Source organism: Galleria mellonella, unplaced genomic scaffold (assembly GCF_026898425.1).
Source record: "Galleria mellonella isolate WM207_F2 unplaced genomic scaffold, CSIRO_AGI_GalMel_v1 utg377, whole genome shotgun sequence".
NCBI lineage: Eukaryota > Metazoa > Arthropoda > Insecta > Lepidoptera > Pyralidae > Galleria > Galleria mellonella.
Genome location: NW_026442089.1, coordinates 690,897 through 707,430, shown reverse-complemented (window position 1 = coordinate 707,430; position 16,534 = coordinate 690,897). Strand labels below are relative to the sequence as shown.

Genomic DNA, 16,534 nt, shown 5'->3' with positions numbered 1-16,534 from the left:
GCTTGTATATAAAATGACATTTTGTACAGTAATACAAGGTAAGTCGAGTCACTTATTAAGTTATCATTACAGTAAATTTTATCAAAAGCTTGTGTCTGAAGTCGAAATAACGTTAGCTAGGGTCTCTGATTAGGAACAACTTCACATAATTCAGTTTAACCCCGCTAAGACACAAGCTTGCGCTTTCACCGCTAAAAAAAACTATTTTCTATGGCTCAACAATTTCAAGGCATGTCTCTTAATATCTCTAAAACTATTGGGTTCCTTAGTTTTTTTTACAACACTGGAGGCAAACGAGCATGCGGCTTACCTGATAGTAAGTAACTACCGCCGCCCATGATCACCCATAACACCAACGGCATTGCAGGTGCGCTGCCGGCCTTTTCAAAAGGAATATACTCTTTTCTTGATGGTTATGTTGTCGTATCGGTTCGGAAATACTGCTGCTGGAAGTTAATTCCAAAGAGTGGTTGTGCGTGGAAGAAAGTGCCTTCAAAAACGCACGGTGGAAGACCGCCATTCGTGCAGATGGTTGGGATGAAATTTTATCGATAAAATAGTGTCGACATCTCTAGCTGAACTCTTTTTAATTTAGAGTAAAGCATGATTATTGTATGGGGTTGGTTTACCATCTTCACTCCTTAAGAGGGGAGATGTGAATTTTGTATAAAAAATAACATTGTTCTGTCTTCCACCAGTATCATTCCAAAGACACTAAGTAACAGCTTACAAATAGGAAATATCCACAGTAATCAAATATAACTGCTACAAAAGGCCACTATCTTAGACACCTCATCATTCTCATCATTTCAGCCACTATCCGTCCACTGTTGGACATAAGCCTCCCCCATAGACTGCCATAAAGAACATCCCTGGGCCACCTGTATCCACTGACTCTCTGCAACGCATTTCAGGTCGTCACCCCATCTAGTGGGGGTCGTCCTACACTGCATTTGCCCATATGCGGTCGCCACTCAAGAATCTTCCTCCCCCATCGGTCGTCCGTTCTTCGAGCTTATCTTAAATCGAGCGCATTTTAAACCCCTGCCATATTATAAATTCCTCACCACGTCTACCATTACACTCTCCTTCCCTGAAACCTCTCCCACATTTTGTTACAGCCCGCTTAAGTGAGTACACCTTCTTCCATATGAAGAAGGAAAAGAAGAATGAAAAAAAAAAAATTGTCAGGTAAGAATGAAAAAATAACATCACAATGAAATAATGTTAATAAGTATAAATAAATACTCACGATAGATAAATTAATCTACGCGCTGTAATAATAGAACTATATCTATACTCATTTACACTTTATTTATTAGTAAAATTGTATTTACAATACTTACAGCATACATTTGTTGTTAAAAATAGACATTCTAAATGTAATATACAGTTTAAAATATCTAATAATACTACATTTCAGAGACGAAACCTCGGTCAATTGGACGGCGTGTCGAAGTCCACGGTAACTGAAACAAAAAAATTTACACTTTGTTATTTTACATAATTTTATTAAACCATTTTTACTTCTTTTGCTTCTCTGCGTGTTCTACCGCTTGTACAACGGATTGTGCTCAGAGGAATTGTTCAATATGATGCCCACGGCCACATTCTACCATCGTACGGCTCGCCATCGACAGGAAGTTCACCTCTATACCTTAGAGTCTAGGTAGTCGAGTACAGCGCGGTTTCAGATATATTTCCTCCCACAAACGCTCAAGTTATGAAGTAAGCTCCCTTTTTTTTATACCACTGAGGTGGTAAACAAGCATACGGCCCACCTGATGGTAAGCGGTTACCGTAGCCTATGAACACCTGCAATACCAGAGGTATTACGCGCGCGTTGCCGACTCTGGAAACCCTGTGGACGTTTTAACAAGAGACTACAGTATAGGGTTCTTTAAAAAAGGGATAAAAAGGTTTCGTCAGGGACGGCAGCGCGCGCAATGCCTCTGGTATTGCAGGCGTTCATATGCTACGGTAACCGCTTACCATCAGGTAAGCCGTATACTTTTTTGCTATCTCAGTGGTATAAAAAAATAGGTATAATATATTTTAATAGAACTTATAGGAAATGTAAATAAACGATCAATTGTCCCGGCCATAAGATAGCCTATTGATGTCCAACAGTAGTATAAATAAAAAATCTATTAATTGCTTGTATGCTTCGATTTGTTAGTAGTTATTTTCAGTGAATGTTTTTGTGGAAATATCAATAAAAATTGCTCACCGTTTCATTACTATACTTCTAAAGTGAAAACATCACAACATACAGTCTATGTAGTAAAATTTAGTACTGCATATCAATAGTAGATGGCGCTGTCAAAAATTTAGACGGCGCTATCGTTTCATTTGCGACGCAGGTGGATTTTTTTTTTTTTTTATTCAACAATCTATTTTTATTATTTCAACACCAGAGGTCGCTCGCTCATAGTTTAGTCCTGGATTGCGTAAGATAGTAATGGACAGAAGCCTAAAATAAATGGCAAATATTTTTTTCTTAAATATCTTAAGGTAATTAAAACATATAATAACAAGATATTTCGAGATCAAAGGACACGTAACGCCACGTCAGAGGTATTCGTGTATAACGAATGCTTAAAGGGGGAAAGGGATTGTTTTATATATATATATATAAGATAGGCTTTGTAGTAATGGGGAGATTAGTCCCCATTGCTATCAATATACCCTATCAGATCGATCTCCACGTGGTTCCTGGAAACCATCCTGACTAATTTTTCGTTGAATTTGTCACGATGGGCTAACTGACCTGCCTTTTCATCTTCACCAATCATCCATCACCGCCAGTGTATACCGATAGAGCAGGCGGGGTACCATTCCATTATCATCCATTAAAAAAACTAATGCTTAAAAACTCTTGAGACTAGAGGGCGCCACCTTCATACGAGTAGTAGTAGGTAACCTATTATACCAGTGTTACTATATATTTACTATATTTACTCCTTTTTACTACATAACAATCTAAAGAATTACATATAAAATGTTATAAAATAACTGATCAGTTGAACTGGCTGAAACCTTTTTTTTTATTATTTGTATCGATTTTCGAAAATTCTGTCTACTCGTGCGTTTCTAAGCATGGAGGGGTCGCTAGTTAATTATAAAAGTGAACGAACTTAGATTTGTACAAATAAGTGTGGACCTAAGGGTACACAAATATTGGAACATATCGAGGCATGTTGTTTGCGAGATAACACGTGTGACGTCACCATACAAACAAACACATTTGCGCCAACAGGGTACCACAAACACCAATTAGATATAATTATCTGCTTATTACTAATTTAATTAGGCGTCAATGTTAGAAAACAGTTATTATGTATCACGTATGAATAATGATTCGTCATCGTCATCATTTCAGCCATTACTTGGCCACTGCTGGACATAGGCCTCCCCCATAGACTGCCATAAGGAACGGTACTGAGCTACCTGCATCCACTCCATCTAGTAGCGGGTCGTCGTACACTCCACACTCAAGAAGCTTTCGTCCCAATCTGTTCGATTCTTCGAGCTACGTGACCAGCCCATTGCCACTTTACCTCGCTTACCGTTCAAGCTATGTCGGTTATTTTGGTTCTTTTGCGGATATTTTTTTTATGCAACTTAGAATGGTAAACAAGCTGACGGCCCACCTGAAGGAAAGTGGTAACCGTCGCCTACAAACATGAGCAGTACCATGGATATAACACAGTATTCTGTTTTACCCATGATACCTCCCAAGCGTTGCCATTCCTGAGGACTCAGGTGTTATTTCTCTGTACCCTGTAAATTCACTGTAATAACTCACCCTTCAAATCGAAACACAGTCATGCAAACACAACTGCTTCACGGTAGAAACACGAATGGGACAGAGGTACCCAAGCAAACGACTTTTATACTAAGTCTCCCTCTGCTTAATTATCGCGTTACTGTAAATTGCCGAGTTTATCCCCGTCTTTTATAAAACATAAACCGTGCCACGGAAAATTTTGGTTAATATCTCCATCTAAGCTTAAGGCTTACTTATAACACAGTGTCTACTCTATTTGTCTGGGGGGGGGGAAGGGATTGTTACTAATGAGATTTAACAGCCCCATTGCTATCAATACTCAGGTCGATCTCCACGCGGTTCCCCCTGGAAACCATAGTGGTTAATTCTTGTTCAATTGGTTACTATGAGCCAACTGACCTGCCTTGTTACCCTTCACTGGTACTCCGCCAGTGTATATCGATAGCGCAGACTGGGTTACCATTCCATCTTCACCCATTAAAAAAATCTATTTGCCTTATTTATTTGTGAATATATCATTGGTGTATCTTCTTTAAATAAATTAATAACATTTCTATTACATACCATTATTCCCATAGTTCACTATGGGTACCATCGGTCCACTTAATCCATTCTTGTGTCTCCACCTGAAAAGTTAAAATCACAAAATTAAAATCACTTCTCCTTCTCCATCTGTCGCAGTCAGAGAAGTTCATTAAATTAACACTAATGAGATACTGTTTAATGGTATTCAAAATTATTAATTGTTATTATTAATGAAATTAGTAATTGCCATTGACAGGGGGGATAGGGGTTGTTAGTAATGGAGACTGGTCTGGAACCAGGTCGACCTCTTCGCGGTTCCCCCTGGAAACTAACATGGTTAATTCCTGATGAATTCATCATGATGGGCTAACTGGCCTGTTTTCATTCTCATCTATCGCCCTTTACTGGTGCTCCGCCAGCGTATCCCGTTAGCGTAGGCGGGGTTACGATACCATTTTCACCCATCAAAAAAAAAATTGCCATTAACAGCCCATAATGAATCATTAACTGATCCTAAAACGGCCTTTTTTATTTATTTATACTTTTGCATACATTAAAATATGTGTACAAGGCAGACTTAAGCCTGATGACATTCTCCACCAGTCAACCGTTACGCTAAACAGGGAGAGCAAATCGCGGTGTATTGATGTAACAAAATCAATATATAAAAGAAATAAATATTATTATTTTTAAATCTATAATAAGTTATTCCAGCAAATATTAATCGACTCTTGAGTACAACAACGCCGCAGGAAATTGCTAGTTTTTTTTTTTTTTTTTTTTTTTTTATGCCACTTAGAATGGCAAACAAGCTGATGGCCCACATGGAAAGTGGTAATGGCCTATAGACATGAGCAGTACTATGGACATGTTTCATTAAACTATCCTGAGGACTCAGATATTCTGTAATAAATTCACGCCATATCCCACCCTTCAAAGAAACACAGTCATGCCAACACAACTGCTTCACGGTTGAAACACGAATGGGACAGAGGTAATAATCGACTTTTGTAATAAATATTTATTTCATTTACAAATTGATTTTGTTACATCAATGCTCCGCCACTTACTCTCCCTGTTTAGCGTAACGGTTGACTGATAGAGAATGCCATCAGGCATTAAGTCCACCCTGTAGACATATTTTAATGTGTGCAAAGGTATAAATAAATAAAAAAATTACCAAAACAACAAATAAATGTAACGATACAATTGATAACTGTCTATTATTGAACATAGGCCTCCCCCATAAAGCAATAGTTGCCACGCTTGGCATGCGGGTTGGCAATCGAAATTAGGCTATGGTGGTATTTAAAGAGGGTCGTTGCTGTTTTCTTGTATAACTAATCTAAATACATATCTAATTTGTTAATTCACTATACAAGTTAATTGGAAAATGGTTACCAAGAGTATGAAGTATAAGCCATGTATATTATTTATAGTTTTTTTTTATTATTAACAAAATTTGAAATGGACAGGTCTTTCTATTGTTTTCTTTTAGCTCTCCATTACGGCCTTAGTTTTCTAAGTTCCTTTTATCAATATATTTTGTAAAATAGGTCTTTCATTAATTTTGATATACCTAATAGATTGACAAAATCTTAAACTATCATTAAGTGGCTGGAATGACAACGCACGGAGGGATATCATGGGCGAAACACTATACTCTGTTATGTCCATGGTACTGCTCATGTCTATAGGCGACGGTTACCATTTTCCATTAGGTGGGCCGTCAGCTGGTTTGCCATTCTTAGTTGTATAAAAAAAAGGTAGTGGAAAAACGTTAGTCTGTTTAGCATTTTAAGTTACACAAAGAAATTACAATAATCACAGTAATGAATTGTATTTATCTTTACACTACAAGACCACAGAAATGCCCTCTGAGACTACCAAGTGACCTCACATTATACAAGCGTGACTTATTGGAAATCAATAGGGGATACGTAACAAACAAATCTCGAACTAGTACCTACACGTACACGTTAGATTTAGCGAAACAATTAGAACAGTACATAAAACTGGTACACTTGCGATCATAAAATCCGCAAACGACCGTGCAATCCAGCGACGTACAGTTTTCTTGCACGCCAGTGTTTATACATGAGATCTGTGGTGCAACTAGATTGATGTTTTTATTGACTGAAGGGACAGTGTTATGCGATACTGACCTATTTATTTATAAAAATATTCATTTATTGAAACTTTTTTGTCTTTTTGCATTAATTATTACAATGAAAAAAAGTAACAAAACTGTCTAATAATTGTAATTTAAAATTGTATTTAATAAAAAAAAATTGACTTCAATTATTGAAAACCCAATTATTTGAATTTAATAACTAAATTACTAAACTAATTTTGATGAAATTAAATCTATAAAACCAATCTGTAAGTATTCTATTTCGGACAAAAAAGAATTTTTCAAATCGGTTTATAATTAACGGAGTTATAAGGTTACAAACATAAAATATATAAAGATTGTCAAAAAATCGACTTCAAATGTGAAGAAACCAGTTTCTTTGTTTTAAAACTAAATTACTGAATCGCGATTATAATAAAATTTCTAAAAGATCAAACTGTAAGTATATCCTTTCAGGTAAAAAAAGAATTTTTCCAAATTAATTTATAAATGACTAGAGTTATGTGGTAACAAACATAAAAAAATACAACCGAATTGAGAGCATTCTTTTCGAAGTAAATTCGTTTAGTCAAAAAAGATTTGAACAATTAAATACACTTAATTTTTTTATATTTTATATTTTTTTATATTTTTTTTTTTATATTTATCATACTAATCATATAGCATACGTCTATAAAATGATTTTGAAGTTGCCGAAAATATCGCGTAAAAGTGAATTTGTTACCTCTTATTATTGTTACGGCTCAACTCAACTCATATGTATTATTTAGGATAGAGGTGGTCATAGATTGCCATTTATCCTGATTAATACAAATAAACTAAACTTGAAAGCAAATTCACAGATAAAAACTAAAATAAAAGAGAATTATCATATCAGGCTTTGATTGTCCACTGCTGAACATAAGTCTCTCCCTTGGGAAGTTTTGCCAATAATTGCTATCATTGTCCGGCGGATTGGCAACTGCAGTTAGACTTTACGGATGTTTTAAGAGGGACGCTGCTGCCTACCTTTCGCTCTCCCTTAGTCGATTCGATAGACGACACCCACGGGAAACGAAGGGTTGGCCTATTCTATGCCGGCTATATATTCTATATTCTATATAAAACAATAGTAAAATAATACAAATCTTTGTAAATGAGTATAAATATTAATATTTCAGAAATTGTAAATAATAAAATATCTACATTGCGCATTGTTGATGAACATCGTCCAAATAAGATTCGATAGTTCTTCAGTTCAGAGATCCACAGCAATAAAACATTTTAATAGCTTTATATGATAAGCTTAGTGGCAGTGGTTGTCCAAAACCGGTAGGACTGTCAACAGATTCGATGTAGGTACTATGTTTTTATTGTAAAATACAATTTTCTAATAGAAATGTCTGAAACCTTTACACTCAGTTATATCTGTCGGTTTTTTATTTATCTATCGTAAATATATTATATATAAATATATATACGTATTTATTAATTAATTTATACTTTTGCATACATTAGAAGTCTACAGGGCGTATGTCTACAGGGCGGACTCAATGCCTGATGGCATTCTCTACCAGTCAACCGTTACGCTAAACAGGGAGAGCAAATGGCGGTGCATTATAAAAGTTATTAAAAGTATATTAAGGTTTCTTCGGTGCGGGGTGCTGGGTCGGAAAACCTCCAAGAGTGTCCTGGTTCATTGTACGGTCACTTGTCCTGGTGCGGATACGTCCGGCGGGAACGGTGGCTGACAATGGCTGGGGCCTGGTGCATCCCGGGCAACGGCGGTAAGTGATTTCTCGCTATTTAGAGATCTCACTTACCGACGGCTAATATTCCGACACTGCAGGCAGTATATGCTCCTCGCTTTGTCGATCAAGTCGACAACTCTGGGGATGCATAAATTGCCTGCCCTTCTTCATTTACCCCCTTCTTTTATTTCTTCTTCATTGTTTTGTTTTGGTTCACTCTTGTTTTGTTTTTCTCTCTGTCCTTTCCTATCCTTTTGCCTGTTCTGTTGTTTTGTTTCTTTTCTGTTTCTTTTCTTGTTGCACGGAATGGCAGTTGCGGACCTATATGCCGCCGCTGCGAGGGACGAGGGTGCTCGCTCGGAAGTCTGTTAGGGCTCCAACAAATTGGGGCCACTGGGGGGTCGACGGGTCCGGTGGGTGCTTAACTGCGCAGCCGGACTGGCCTTGTGCTACCGTCGACAAACCCGTAATCTCTCACGGAGGTGTGGTCATGTTTTACACCCGAGTGGGGGAACGGGGGCCTTGGCTTAACCGCCTGGGCCGCGAGGAGACAACCTCTATAAAAAACCGGTTGTTTAAGCTCTGGTGCCTGGCGAGGGACAGCTTAAACCTGCGGAGCACGCCACTGGATACCTATTTCGGCTGACGTGTTCTGCAGGGTGGGCGGGTGAACATCGGCCGCAACCAACCTTTGGGCACCTGCCGCACCCAAAGAATAGTAGGCCGTGCATGGAAGCAGGGGGCTACCCCATGCACGAAACATATCCCCCATGCTCGTGGGAACATATATGGAACCAATTAAAAACCCAAAACAAAATGACGAAGTGTCCGCGAAGGACGGAGAGAAGGTAGTGTCCGCGAAGGACGGTGTTGAGGCGGTATCCGCGAAGGACGGAATGGATGCAATGCCTGCAAAGGGCACCCCTCGTGATAACGCTAGAAGCGCCATGAGACTAAGGAGTGCTGGTTGCAGCGCTGGGAGCAGTCTCTCCCGTTCGAGCTCGCGCTCGACGGTTGTGGACGAGGCTTACACCGGCATGTCTGTCGACCAGTACATAACTGAGCAGTATATGACTGGACGGAAGAGGCGTCGTTCGGGCTCGGAGACATCGGGATCAATGAGTTCAATGACCAAAAACTCTATGAAGCTTGGTGCCCTCAAAAGCAAAAACAACTCCCAGAAGCAGCATTCCGGGCCGAAAGAGGCGAGGGTTGCCGGCAAGAAAAATGACTTCCAGGGAGACACCAGTGAAGGGGCCACCTCCTCGGCAACAGAGAGACCGAGGAAAATTCAGTCAAAGAGCGGCATCAAGCAGCGGTCCATTAGGACCAATAACGCTGAGGACGAAATATCCAGGGTACGCAATACCATCCACCACAGGACCAGTAGGGTGCTAGACGTAATCAGGAAGTCTGGCAACCTGAAGGGAATATGTGATAACAAACAGATTAAAGGAATTATGGATGAAATGAACAAATTGGAGAGTGACCTAATTCCTCAATCGGTAACTCCACTGCTAACTAGGAACATAAGTCTAGAGCAGGAGGTGATGGACCTTAAGAACCAGTTAGCCGAACTGCGTACAACAAACTGCTCCTGTGATGGAGACCGACATCTTTGTGGCCCCCAAAGGTAGGCCTCCACGTGCTGTACCCCGAGTCGTCTCCCAGGCTGCAGCGATCAGTGGGGCTGATCTGGAGCTCTTTCGGGACCAAATAATGGTAGATGTGGGTGACATGGTCCAGAGACAGATGCGGGTCATGTTTGAGGAATACATGGGACGACCCGCTGCGGCCGATGCTTCCCATACTCCAGAACGTCAAGAGCCCCACGAGGTCTCACTGCGCCCGAAATGGCGTCCCCCTTTACAGGGTGATGCAAGATATGAAGAGCTCACCAAGCTCCCAGGGGCGGGCAGTCTTGGCTATAGAGGAAAACCACACGTGCTGTCAGTTCCACAGGGCACGCAACCTCCTCCTCCTCCTCCAACAACCTCCTCGGGCCTTAATGCTCAGTCGCGACCAGCGGCCAGTCGGCCACAGCGTGTGGAACCCCTGGCAGTACCGTCCTCCTCAAGGACGCCAGCCGATACGTGGGCCATGGTAGTACGGCGCGGCGGCAAGACACTTGCTGTGCCACAAACCGGCGGATCAAGCAAGAAAACGGCGGTACAAAAAGCGTCCCAGACCAAGAAGGCGGGACCGCCGTCACCGGCCAGACTCCGGGCCCCCCGGTCCTCAGCGGTTGTTATAACCCTACAACCGGAGGCAGAGGAGAGCGGAGTGGGTTATGCAGGAGTCTTACAAGAGGCGAGAGCCATAATTATACCTTGCCAACTTTGGCATTGAAACAGTTAAATTCATTTTATAGGGTTCTGGAAGTTCCAGGAGCCGCCAGCTCCGAGAAGGCTGATGCACTCGCCAGCAGGCTCCGAGAGTTGATTCCGGAGGGTGTAGCAAAGGTCTCCAGGCCCATTAAAACAGCGGAGATGAGAGTCACGGGCCTGGATGACTCCATAACACCCAACGAGGTCGCTGCAGCCGTCACCAGGTATGGGACGTGCACGGCTGACTCGGTGAAGGTGGGGGACATTAAAAGAAACCACTCCGGACTTGGCACATGCTGGATTCGTGCCCCGGTGATGTCTGTAAAAAAGATTACGACCGCCGGTTTTAGTGGGCTTTTAAAAGGCCACTGCGCTGTTATAGGTGCCTCCAAAGCGGGCACGTGAGGTCGCGGTGTTCGTACGAGGAGGACCGCAGCGGCCTTGACAGACAAGGCGGCGAATTGCGCTGCCCCTCCCCATTGTGTTGTATGCGCCACTTCAGGGCGTCCGGCGGACCAAAAAGTGAAAAGACAAAAAAGAAGTGCGGTCGCCATGGCCTCCCGGGCTTCCAATGACCGGGGTGTGGGGGAGACGATGGACACCGGTAAATAATGGCGGTCCGTCGCCTCCTTCAAACGAATCTAAACCACTGCTCGGGTGCTCAGGATCTTCTGATACAGAGCGCCGTGGAGTGGCAGATCGACTTGTTGGTAATCGCCGAACCATATAATATTTCCAATAGGAGAGGTTGGTTCGGCGACACGGACGGCCTCGTGGCCGTAGCCTGCACGGAGGTTCTGCCCCTCCGTTAGCCTCGGTCCTCTTCCGATTCGGGCGTCGTTGGTGTGATTCATCATCGGGGTGTACTTCTCCCCCAACAGAACCCTAAACTAACGGGTTGGACTGTCCACTCCAACCCGCTGGTAACATAAGTCTCTCTCTCACGACTAGCCTTGTGATACTCAATCAGGGGTCAGTCGCCACATGTGTGCGATGGCAGGGCGAGTCAATAGTGGATATCACGCTCGCTAGCCCGGCTATTGCGCACAGGGTGCAGGATTGGAGAGTTTTGGATGATGTGGAGTCCCTGTCAGACCACAGGTATATAAGGCTTGACATACTCCCCTCGTCAACGCTCCTGTACCCTGATCACCGGGGGAGAAGGAACACCTTGACGTTCCCCAGGTGGACATCGAAACGTCTGGATAAAGACGCTCTGATGGAAGCTTCGATCGTGCAGGCCTGGGTCTCCGAGGCAGGGTCAAGACCAGAGCCTGTTGAGGTCGAGGAGGAGGCATGCCGGTTCAGCGAGGCAATGTCGCACGCAGCGATGCCCAGAGCCGGTCCTCGACCTCCTCGGCGTCAAGTGTACTCCCTTTGCGCGTAGAGAGATTTGATAGACGACACCCGTCGAAGGCGGAGCCGTGATGCCGAGAAGGAGCTGTATGCGGTCTTCAGAGAAAAGAAGAAGACCCTACAGCTATTCAAAAGAGCCAAGGTATGCCAGAAAGGAACTCCTGGAGTCTCTCGATAGGGATCCATGGGGGCGCCCTTAAAAAGTCAGAGGCAAGCTTTGCTCCGGATATATATAATAACATCTGTTCCCTGAACAGCCGGATTATATATATAGCCAAAGACAAGAAGAGGGCAATGGCACTATGAGCGCTGGGGTGCCATTACCTTGGCAGAGTTCTCACTGGCCGTGGATAAGCTCCGGGGAAAAATACTCCCCCGGGCCTGATGGGGTTGGTCGTGTTCTGCCTTGGCTCTGGATGTCCTCGGGGAGATCTTTTCGACGCATGTTTGGAGTCGGAACGATTTCAATAAAACATTTTAATACCCGCTTTATTCCGCCCCATGTTTTATACGAGGTCTTTCGAGCGTGTTATAGTAGGTCGACTCGTCCAGCATTTGGTCCGTGAAGGTCCCGATTTGTCCCCGAATCAATACGGGTTCCGAGAGGGTCGCTCGACAATAGACGCGATTGCGCGCGTACGCGCCCTCTCTGACCAGGCGGTTTCCCAAGGCGGGGTGTCAACAGTCTCTCTAGTTAGGAACTATGTTTTTATTGTAAAATACAACGATTTTCGAGAGGGAAGTAAAGCGCGGCGTCCCACAAGGAGCTGTCTAAACGTCGGGTAGAAATGTCTGAAACCTTTACGACTCAGCCCAGGGGCAGGACTTAGAGAGGCAGCCCGTATCTGTCACTTGTCGTTTTTAGGGCTATTTATCTTCCATCGACGAGCGCCACCTAAATATATTATATATATATATACGACAGCAGGTAACTTTATTTATTAATTTATACTTGTCGTCGCCTATACATGGGGGTAGTACGGTCCATGGCCCTATACTCCAATCTGGGCGAAAGCCCTAAGTCTGTCTTAACAGGGCGTATGTCTCCAGGACGGACTTAATGCCTGGGATGGCAGGCCTGCGCGTCGCTCTACAACAGTCAGTTCCCCCGAAAGGGAAATTACGCTTCGGCGGTTAAGAAAGATGGGATGAGCACCCAAAATACTGGATGGATGAGCGCCGTATTATAAAGATACTGACCGGTCATATTGTGTCAAAGAGAGAGCCGATGACAAAGTGCCATATTAGAAGAATGCCCCGCATTCAGCGCGGAGCGCCGCGTTCTGGTCGCGGTCGGCAACGCTGCCGAATGTAGTTCGGAGAATGGTCAAGCGAGAGGTCGTGGAGACCTTCTGTGACGCGGTGATGTCGCAGAAGGAAGCAGCTGAGCGGGAGCGTGAGTGTCCACCGCTGCAGCGCCGCCGACGAGTCCATACTAGGGCCGGGGTGCAGCCTACACACCCCACTAAGTTCCCTAGAGGTATGCGCACGTACCCGTGTGCCTCCTGAGACCATCATCCTAAACACGACGGATCGCATCGCGTTGTCTTCAACTCGCCACCCGACATGTGAGGTGTCGTAGGTTTTAAAAAATCCCACACACCCCCCCCCCTCCGGCCTTCCCTCCGGCAGTTGGGAATGTCTTTTGAAGATTTCCTCACGTTAAAAAAAAAAAAAAAAAAAAAAAAAAAAAGGTTTCTTCGGTGTCAGCAACGACATCATATAGCCTATACGTCTGCAACGTTTGCAGGAGTCCATAATGACTCCATCAGACTGGCTACTTTTTTTGCCAAGTTTGTGGTATAAAAAAATATGTATCTTATTACGGCATTAGATTAAACATTGCGCCAAATATCAGACTATAAAGAGGATTGTTTGTATTTTTGTTGTATGTTTGTTTGTAATGAATAAACTCAAAAACTACTTAATTCTTTCATCTATAGAATGCTATATAATCAGCGTGTAATATAGGTTATGTGGTCCCGGCATAGAATGGACCACCTATTCCTTTCCCGTGGGTGTCATAAGAGACGACTAAAGGAACTTGATGATCAAGGAATGAGCAGCAAGATCCCTCTTAATACATCACCAATGCTAGGGGAAAGGGATTGTTAGTAATGGAGTTTGATATTGCTAGCAATATCAAACTCCATAGGGCATCAGGTCAACCTCCACGTGGTTCTCCCTGGAAGTCGTGAACAATTCTTGTTGAATTCGTCACGATAGGCTAACTGACCTGCTTCATCCTCAGCTATCATCCTTCACTGGTTCCCCACTGATGTATACCGGTAGCGCGGGTGGGGTTACCATTCCATTATCACCCATTAAAAAAAACCTCACCAAAGCTCTACTGCGGTTGCCAACCTATCTGTCAAACGTGACAAGTACCGGCAAAATACCTCCTTGTGGGGAAGGCCTTTGCTCAGCAGTGGGCAATGAACAATCGATACGATGTTACCCAATTAGAAATACAGTTGTGTGCATATTTATTTAGTTGATAATAGTTATTTAACTGAGACCACACAGGTTTATTTATCGGTGTATGTTTATCTGTGTCTCCTTGACCCCTGTCGCATTTCATAAACAATTATAATCATAAAGTGCTACGGGATAGATAATTGGATTGCAGGTTTTGTAACCGCAATTATAATTTCCTTCTACTGGGGCGAAAGGAATTGTTAGTAGAGGGAGACTTTGTACAAGTCATTTGCTTGGGTACCTCTGTCCCATTCGTGTTTCAACCGTGAAGCAGTTGTGTTTGCACGGCTGTGTTTCGGTTTGAAGGGTGGGATATGGCGTGAATTTACTGGGTTCAGAGGAATAACACCTGAGTCCTCAGGAATGGCAACGCATGGGGGGGGCGAAACAGTATACTATGTTATGTCCATGGTACTGCTCGTGTCTATAGGCTACGGTTACCACTTTCCATCAGGTGGGCCGTCAGCTTGTTTGCCATTCTAAGTCGTATAAAAAAAAATACAGTAATGGAAACTAAAAATCCCATTGTTAGCAATATACCCAACCAGGACGACCTCCACGCGGTTCCCCCTGGAAACTATCATGGTTAAATCCTGATGAATTCATCATGATGGTCTAACTGGCCTGTTTTCATTCTCATCTATCACCCTTCACTGGTGCTCCTCCAGTGTATACCGATAGCGCAGGCGGGGTCACTGTTTCATTTTCACATAATAAAAAATTCCTTCTACTTTAGGGGAAGGGATTGTTAGTAATGTAGACTACCAGTCCCATTGCTAGCAATATACCCTGTCAGGTCGACTTCCACGTGGTCCTGGAAGCCATCGCACTCCACTGAATTCCAGGTGTATTCATCACGATGGGCTAACTGACCTGCTTTTTCATTCTCATCTATCATCCTTCACTGGTACCTCGCCAGCGTTTACTGTTAGCGCAACTTAGAATGTTTACTTTAAAAAAAATTTTTATTTAAAAAAAAAACAATTAATTTTGCTGCTTGCTGGAGCCGCCTCAGCTGTTGCTATATATGTACAGCTCCAGCGAGATGTACCTATACAGCGCTGATTTTCAGACGGCCCCTTAACTCTTTTACCTTTAGCAAGCGTGCAGGTCGCCAATACCTTAATTTTAAATGTATGTACCCCGATTACTCGTAGACGCCTAAAATGTTTTGGAGAATTCTTTTTTTTCTGACTGGATATACTTTCAGATCGGTCTTATAAAATTTTTATCAAAATCGGTTCAGTATTTAAGTTTTTAAATGAAAATACCGATTGTTTAATTTAATTTTATATTACTATGGTAGGAGACAAGCATACGTTCTGTCTGAAGGTAAACAGAGTTAGGTTTTTATATAAATTCTAGGTATATTATCTATTTAGTTTATTAAGGTTTTTATTTGAATAAAAAAAATTAATTTTTATTATCGACGATCGAAATCAGTTTTCTATTTGTGGGCTACAATCTTGAATGATTATTTAAAGTAAGTCATAACATTTAGTATATATCTAGTCGTTGACCGCCGATATGTTAATTTTAGCCCGCAGCATTGCGTAATTCATTTCAAGGCAAAAAGATAAAGAGCAGGTAAACAGGTTTGTTTTTCAATGGGTAAAATTAGAATGGTACCCCGCCGCGCTATCGGTATACACTGGCGTGACACCAGTGAGGGTGAAAAATTCTTGATTGGCGTACGTGTCGTACGGTTAAACGCAGTGTAGAACAACCCCCGACTAGATAGAGTGACGACTTCAAATGCATTAGAGCGAGTTAACGGATGCAGGTGGCTCGGAACCGTTTTTATGGCAGTTTATTGGAGAAGCCTATGCCCAGAGTAGACAGATAAGATTAAGAAATACATTTAGTGAAATAGTTCCTGAAAATTGACCCCAGTTTCGTATTCAAATTTGGAACCGACAATGTAGTGTCTTCATGTAGAAACTTCACAAAAAAAAAATCAGTATAAATCAACATAAAATGACATATAACTATAATCCTATGAACGCAAAAAGTAATGTTGATATCGTATCAAAATTGGCAACATAATCGTGGAACACAGTCGCTAAAATATGCAGACGAATTAGTACGCTCCTCCCATTCAAAATCGTTTCGAAACGACAAGGAATTTTAGCTAGAACAGATCTCTTTTAAATATAAGTCCACCCTTGCACAGTCCATAATATTTGTAACTCTC

General features: G+C 42.5%; 1 protein-coding gene across 1 annotated transcript in view; it reads right to left on the bottom strand.

The window, feature by feature from the left end:
* Positions 1 to 1,293: 1,293 nt before the first annotated feature.
* The window catches only part of LOC128201243 (uncharacterized), a 104,630-nt gene continuing 89,389 nt past the window's right edge, over positions 1,294 to 16,534 (bottom strand). The window contains exons 6-7 of the mRNA XM_052897627.1: positions 4,355 to 4,416; positions 1,294 to 1,469 (exon numbers count right to left, since the gene is read on the bottom strand). The gene's annotated coding sequence lies outside the window, so the exon portion shown is untranslated. The remainder of the gene's footprint in view (positions 1,470 to 4,354; positions 4,417 to 16,534) is intronic.